Source organism: Bison bison, unplaced genomic scaffold, assembly GCF_000754665.1.
Source record: "Bison bison bison isolate TAMUID 2011002044 unplaced genomic scaffold, Bison_UMD1.0 scf7180017864180, whole genome shotgun sequence".
Lineage (NCBI taxonomy): Eukaryota > Metazoa > Chordata > Mammalia > Artiodactyla > Bovidae > Bison > Bison bison.
Genome location: NW_011494752.1, coordinates 2,677,901 through 2,684,212, shown reverse-complemented (window position 1 = coordinate 2,684,212; position 6,312 = coordinate 2,677,901). Strand labels below are relative to the sequence as shown.

The 6,312-nt window shown below is 55.3% G+C and overlaps 1 protein-coding gene across 4 annotated transcripts in view; it reads left to right on the top strand.

Moving 5' to 3' along the window:
- Positions 1–6,312, top strand: part of RARA (retinoic acid receptor, alpha) — a 45,050-nt gene that overhangs the window by 22,833 nt on the left and 15,905 nt on the right. The gene's annotated exons all lie outside the window — the stretch shown is intronic.

Below are 6,312 nucleotides of genomic sequence, written 5' to 3'. Positions count from 1 at the left end.
CACTGAGAGCAGGGGCTGTAAGTCTGTGCTCCTTTAGGTCCCTACCCTCTGGGCCCTGGGGCAGGGGGCAGGCGGATGCTGCCTCCTCAAACCTCCACCTTCTGTTTCCTCCCATGGAGGGGGCACAGCAGGCACATTGTGACCTGGGAGTCAGAATGATTCTGGCCTGGTCTTTAGTCTGTGTTTGGTGATGGGAGAGGCCAGTCTCTGAGTTTGGAGATGCTGGGCCAGTCTCTGAGTTAGGGGATGCTGGAGAAGGGGCGGGTGGGTCTGTGGTGCCTGAGATCTGTGTGGGAACTGGAGTTCACATCCCAGTTCCAGGAACTGGAGTGTCTGCTTCCCGCCAGGGTGGGGTTTTTAGGGAGGGAGAAACCGAGGGCGCTCAGCCTGGTGCTGGTGGACCACTTGCTCTTCCCCAGGTGATTGGGAACAGGGCCTTGGACACTGTCCCCCTGGGGCCTGGCTCACGGTGGGCTGGCCTGACCCTTATCTTGTGCCGGACAAGCGAGTGTTTTGCTCTCCTTTTTGAATGTTGCAAGCTTCTTCCTCTTTCTTCGAGGTGGGTGGGGAGGGTTTCCGGGTACCCCACCTCCCACCCTGGTAACCTTCTTCCCCCAGGGTGGGGTGCCCACATTTCTAGTTAAGCAATGCCCCTTCCTGCCCTCCTCCCTCTGTGAGCCAGTGGGTTTCCCTGCCTCTTCCTAGTAAACAACAACACCTCTGCTTACCCAGACCCCCAGCTTCTGAGCTTCTCCCTGACCTTCCTTCCCCTTAGGTCAGAAACCTGTCCATCCACCCCAAGAGAGCCAGGCATCTCCCTCTTTGTCGTGGAAGGCTGTGGGACCTGGTAACCCTGGCTTTCAGCTCTGGGTAGTGCAGCATGACAGATCAAAGTTCAGACCTGGAGGCAGCCTCGCTCCCCCCACCTGAGGGCTGGTGCTGGGGGCCAGGCATTTCCCAGGATGGTGGACAGCTGTGGCCCCCATCCCCACCAGGAGCGATTATATGCTCTGGTCCCCTGCCACCCTTCCTGCAGACAGCCTGGCACAGGAGGCCCCCTCCTCCCACTTGGCGCCAACAAAGGTGTTTGGATAATGCCCCCTCCACAACTTCCATCCCTCTCACCAAGTTGGGGCGGGGGGAGGCTGGACCCTGGGTGCGCTTCAGAGACTCAGTGGCCTGTGGAAGGACAGAACTGTTCTCTAGGTCAGTGGCGAGGGGTGGGTGTTTGTCCTGCTGTCCTCTCCCTCTCCCGGGAAGCCAGAGTGGGAAGTTCCAGGGATGGTACAAGATCTCCTCCTCCAAACCAGCCCTGGGGGCTTGGTCTCTTGAGGACTGGTATTTACTGTGGAGGCTTGGGATTCTGTGTGCCTTGTGGGGAGGGTCAGGGTTGTGTGTGCTTGGGGAGGGAGGTGAGGGTTGGGTGTGTTTTAGGGGTGGGGAGGTCAAGGTTGGGTTTGTGCTGGGGAGGGGGTCAATGGCTTAAAAGTACTGGGTGAGAAGGTCAGAGTGTGTTTGAGGAAAATCAGATCCAGAGCCAGGAGGGGTGTCAATGTGTTTGTGTGCTGGAGGGGGAGGTGACGTAGGGCACCGAATGTGTAAGGGGGAGGGGTCTGTGATTGTGTGTTTGGAGGGGGAAGGGTCTCTATTTCTTATCGCTAGTCTAGGCTGGAGAGGAAACGCACCTGCCTTTTTTTATTGCTTGCCCTGGGAATTCCATGGGGTGGGAGGGGTTGCTGTGGAGTAGGCTGTGTAGCTTGAGTTCTGGCTTTGCCATTTACTAAATGTGACAACCTCTCCGAGCGTGTTTCCTCGTCTGTAAAACAGGGATCTAAGCAGAAGCTCCCTCAGACGGCTGAGGTTAGGCAAGATCGCCGACGTAATGCACTCCGCTCCTCGCCGTGCGTGCGCTCATCGCTGTCTCGTGGCCGTGGTACCTGGGTTTTATGACAGGGGAAAGGGATCGTGACCCTTTTCTGGGTGGGAGCTGGAGAGAATGGGATGCTGACATCTGTGGAGCACCTACTGTGTGCCTGGGACTTTATCTCTGTTTTACAAATCTTAATCCCGACAATCCGGGAGAGGGACATTATCTCCATTTACACATGGGGAAACAGCGCTGGTGGTTATGTGGCTGAGCTGAGTGACCCTACAGCTGGGCTGTTGTCTGCCATCCAGATAGGCAGCCCTGGGAGGGTATGGTGGGGAACCCTGGGTATGAGGAGTCTAGGCGGCGGATCTGGGCCATGGTGAAACCCCCTCTTCCCTGGCTGAAGGTAGGAGGAAGCCCCGCTTCTGCTTCTGGACCTCCCGCCTTTACCCAGCAGGGGGCGTAGGGAAGGCCTCCCCCTAGCCACGCCCCCTCTTCTGTTTTTGATCCTGAAGGCTGGAGGGAAAGAGCGATAAGAGGCCCGGGCCAGATCTCCATCCTGTCCTGGAAGCTGCGGATACAATCTGTTCACACCCATCCCCACCCCCAATCAGCCCACTGCAGCCCCGGGAGTTTGCAGAGCTCAGCGGGCACCCTCCCCCCACCTCCAGACAGACACTGGAGGAACGGAGTGTAAAAGCCACATTCTTATTCTTATTTTGTTTCCATTTGTAGAGTGGGGGCAGGGAAGTTGGAAGCCACGGGGAGGGGAGCTGGGGATGGGAGCCCCGAAAGACCGGGTCCAGACTTTTCGTTTCCATCCACACATTTGCTATGTATGCCTAGAAACGGGGGAGTGGCTCTAGGGTCTGGGGGAGCCTGGGGAGACTTCCTCTCCTCTGCCACTCCCTCTTCTGCCCACTCTTTCCCTGGACAATAGGAGAGACAGCCCAGGGGGCGGGGGAACTGCTAGCAGTGCCCTTCCTGGGGTCCAAAATGCAGAATCAGCTGAAAGACTGTTGGATGGGGTTTTGAATTAAAATGGGGCCCCCCTCACCTTTTATCTCAAGGCACTGGTAGTGCACAGACCCCCTCAGGGCCGGATCCCAGCATGGGCTGGGGGAGGGGACTCCGGGAAGGAAGCCTGTCCTCTAGGCTGGCCCAGACCTGAGACACAGTGTGTGCCCATGCCAAAGCCCTGTGCCCATGGGGATGTGCCAGTGCAGGCCTGACCACCCTTTGAGGGGTAGTGTCTGTGGAAAGAGGAAATGTTTCCCTTCTCCAAATCACTTTGAGGTGGTGCCCACAACGCCTTCTTCCTCCTCTCCCTTTTCAAAGGTGGGGCATAGCCCATGGAGCCGGACCTCCCAGGGTAGACCAGAGGCCCTCAGCCCTGGCTAGATCAGAAATAGAGGTCCTCCCCTCCCCATTCTTACTTCTGAGTTGCAGAGAACCTCAGCCCACGGACCAAGGCCCCTTTGGCAGAAGTCTTAAAGGACAGCTCTTCCTGTGCGGCGGGGGGCAGGTCACTCAACCTCTCTTGGGTCTGTTTCCTCTTTAAATCAAGACTCCTAATCCGTTCCTTGCTGGGCAGGCTGCTAGGAGGCCATGCTGACCTGCTTGCTGGTGAGGGCCTGGGCGAGCTTCAAGTACCCTATAAGATGAGTGATGACAGGGTCAGGGGGTAGAGCTGGTATTGTCTTGGGGGATGGCACCCTGTACTGGGACCTGATGTCTGTCTGGCCCCTGAGCCTCATTATTTCCTGTTTGTTATCCCCTCTAGATGGGGTCGGGGACCAGAGGGAGCCGTGCTTGGAGGGTAATTGGGGGCCAGTTCATTTCAGCCCACACCTGCTGAGGGCCTGCTAAGCACACAGTGCTGGAGGAGTTACGGGGGATGTGGCAGAGGAGGACAGAGGCCCCAGACCTGCCACTAGGCCCTCCCACCTCCCCTGCTACCCCTAGCGACCTGCCGGAACCTTCCTTTTTCCCTCTTCTCCCATTGCCCCAGGACACTGTGTTCTACTCTGACCTGCCCCGTGACCTTGCTATTGCCCAGAACAGGCATCTCACCCCGACTTCTCCCCTTCTCCAGCTCCGGAAATCCTATCCATCCTTCAAGGAACATCTTGAATACCGCCTCTTCCCAGAAACCTTCACAGAAGTTCACTCTTCCTCGCTCACTCTCCACCCCACCCCCTACCTCCTTTGAATGCCCGCAGGTCCTTATTTTTTCTTCTATAAAACTCATCTCTCTCCCACGAAGGGACTCCTCTCCACCTGATACCCACCGTGAGCTGTAATCATCTGGGAGATCTCTTCCCCATCACCAGGTCTTTGGTGGCAGGGACAGTCCCTGATCCTTGAGCACCTCAAAGCTGCGAACGCAAGGCCTGGCACATAACTGGTGCCTTGGATCTGTCACTGGGAGGAAAGATACCAAGGGCCTTGGAAGCAATCTGCCCTCTTCCCCAGCAGTCTCATCCCCAGCCAAGGCTTGCATCTGTGCTCCAGGTCCCAGCATTGCTTCTGCAGCCCAGACACCTCACTTAGGTGAGACCTCATTTTGGAGCCCCACACCCACCTGTCCCCCAACCCAGTAGACTTTGCTACTTTGCAGTCTTGGAACTTTGCTGTAGCACAAGCCACACACTGATTAGTTTCCTTTATTACCACTGGCGGGCGACTTGGGTTTGATCCTTGGGTTGGGAAGATACCCTGGAGAAGGGAAAGGCGACCCGCTCCAGTATTCTGGCCTGAACTGTATAGTCCATGGGGTCCCACAGAGTCAGACACGACTGGGCAACTTTCACTCACTTATCACCACTGGCAGTTTCCTGAAGGTGAAGGTGAAGTCGCTCAGTCGTGTCCAACTCTTTGCGACCCTGTGGACTGTAGCCTACCAGGCTTCTCCGTCCATGGAATCCTCCAGGCAAGAATACTGGAGTGGGTTACCATTTCCTTCTCCAGGGGATCTTCCCGACCCAGGGATTGAAGCTGGGTCTCCCACATTGGAGGCAGACGCTTTAACCTCTGAGCCACCAGGGATTTTCCTGGGCTGTGCTAACCATTGTGTGCTTCCTGGACTGTTCTAACTGGTCTCTCTTGCCCTCCTACCATCCATTCTCCACACAGCTTCACAAGGTTAAAGCTGATTTGTAACACTAAATCAGATCTTGCCTCTCCTCTGCTTGGAACCTTTCAGTCGTCTCTCCCTGCATTTGAGATAAAATTCAGCAAGCCTACGTGGTCTGGTCTCAGCCCACCTCTACAGCCTGGTCTTGTGCTCCTTTTCCTCTTGAGTTGTATATGCCATCTACTCTAGTCCTCTGATAGTTCCTTGAGTAAACTCTCCGACTTTTATAACCCAGGACCCTTGCATAGGCTCTTACTGGAACTCCACTCCTTCTTGCTCTTTGCCTAACTAGTTTTTAAACTTCTACTTTTTCTTTAGGTCTCTGCTTTGACCCTCCAACCTAAATTAGGTGCCTACATTAATTCTCCCTCAAGCTTATTTGTTTTTTATGTGCTTACTTGTGTCATAATACCAGTTAGCTTGCAATTTTATATATATATATGCAATAATAAACATATATGTGTGATTATTTGCTAAATGGCTGTTTCACCATAAGGTCTAAAAAGGCATGCTCCCCATGGTATCCACCTAGGAGGTGATCAGAAAATAGTTTTCCTTGCACTGGCTTGGCATGGTGGGAATATGGGCTTTGATGGCAGAAAGTTCAAATACTCTATATTAGCAGTGTGATCTTGGACAACCCATCTGACCTTGCTGAGAGCTTAGTTTCTTTATTTGTAAAACAGGAATAATAGTGTTTATCTCTTGGATTGGCTGTGAGGATTACCTGACCACATAATTTAGAAACCTGGCTTTTGGAACAATATCCTTGGGAAGCACGTAAATTCCTATCCCTTTTTAAAATGAGGAACTCGGCTGCAGGGCCAGAGGGGGGCAATAAGATGTCCTCTTCTCCCAGGGCATCCCCCCACTTCCCTGGACCTACCCAACCTAGGCCTTTCTTCCAGTGAAAGGCCTCCCGAGGGCTTCCGGGAGGAAGTGGTCAGCTGGAAGGCATCAGCCCCTCCTTTTCTCACTCCAGGGCTGGGCGGTGCGCTGGGGGGCCCAGGGTGGTTCCGCCTCTGGGAGACACCCTGGGCGGGGCTTTGCTCGACGGAAGCACGCAGAGCGTGGAGGGAGAGCCCCCCTCAGCACAAGCATTTCTGCCAAAGCGTCCGAGCTGCCGCCGCCTCGGGTTCCGTCGGGCGGGTGGCCGGAGTCACACATGATGTCACAGACAATGACACAAGTCGGGTGTCTCATTCTCACACGGTGCCGCACAATGTCACACCCGGGACACCCTGCAAGGCGCTCACACTTGGCCACAAGCACCCTGGGCCTTCGTCTCCGGCCGCCACTCCCGGCG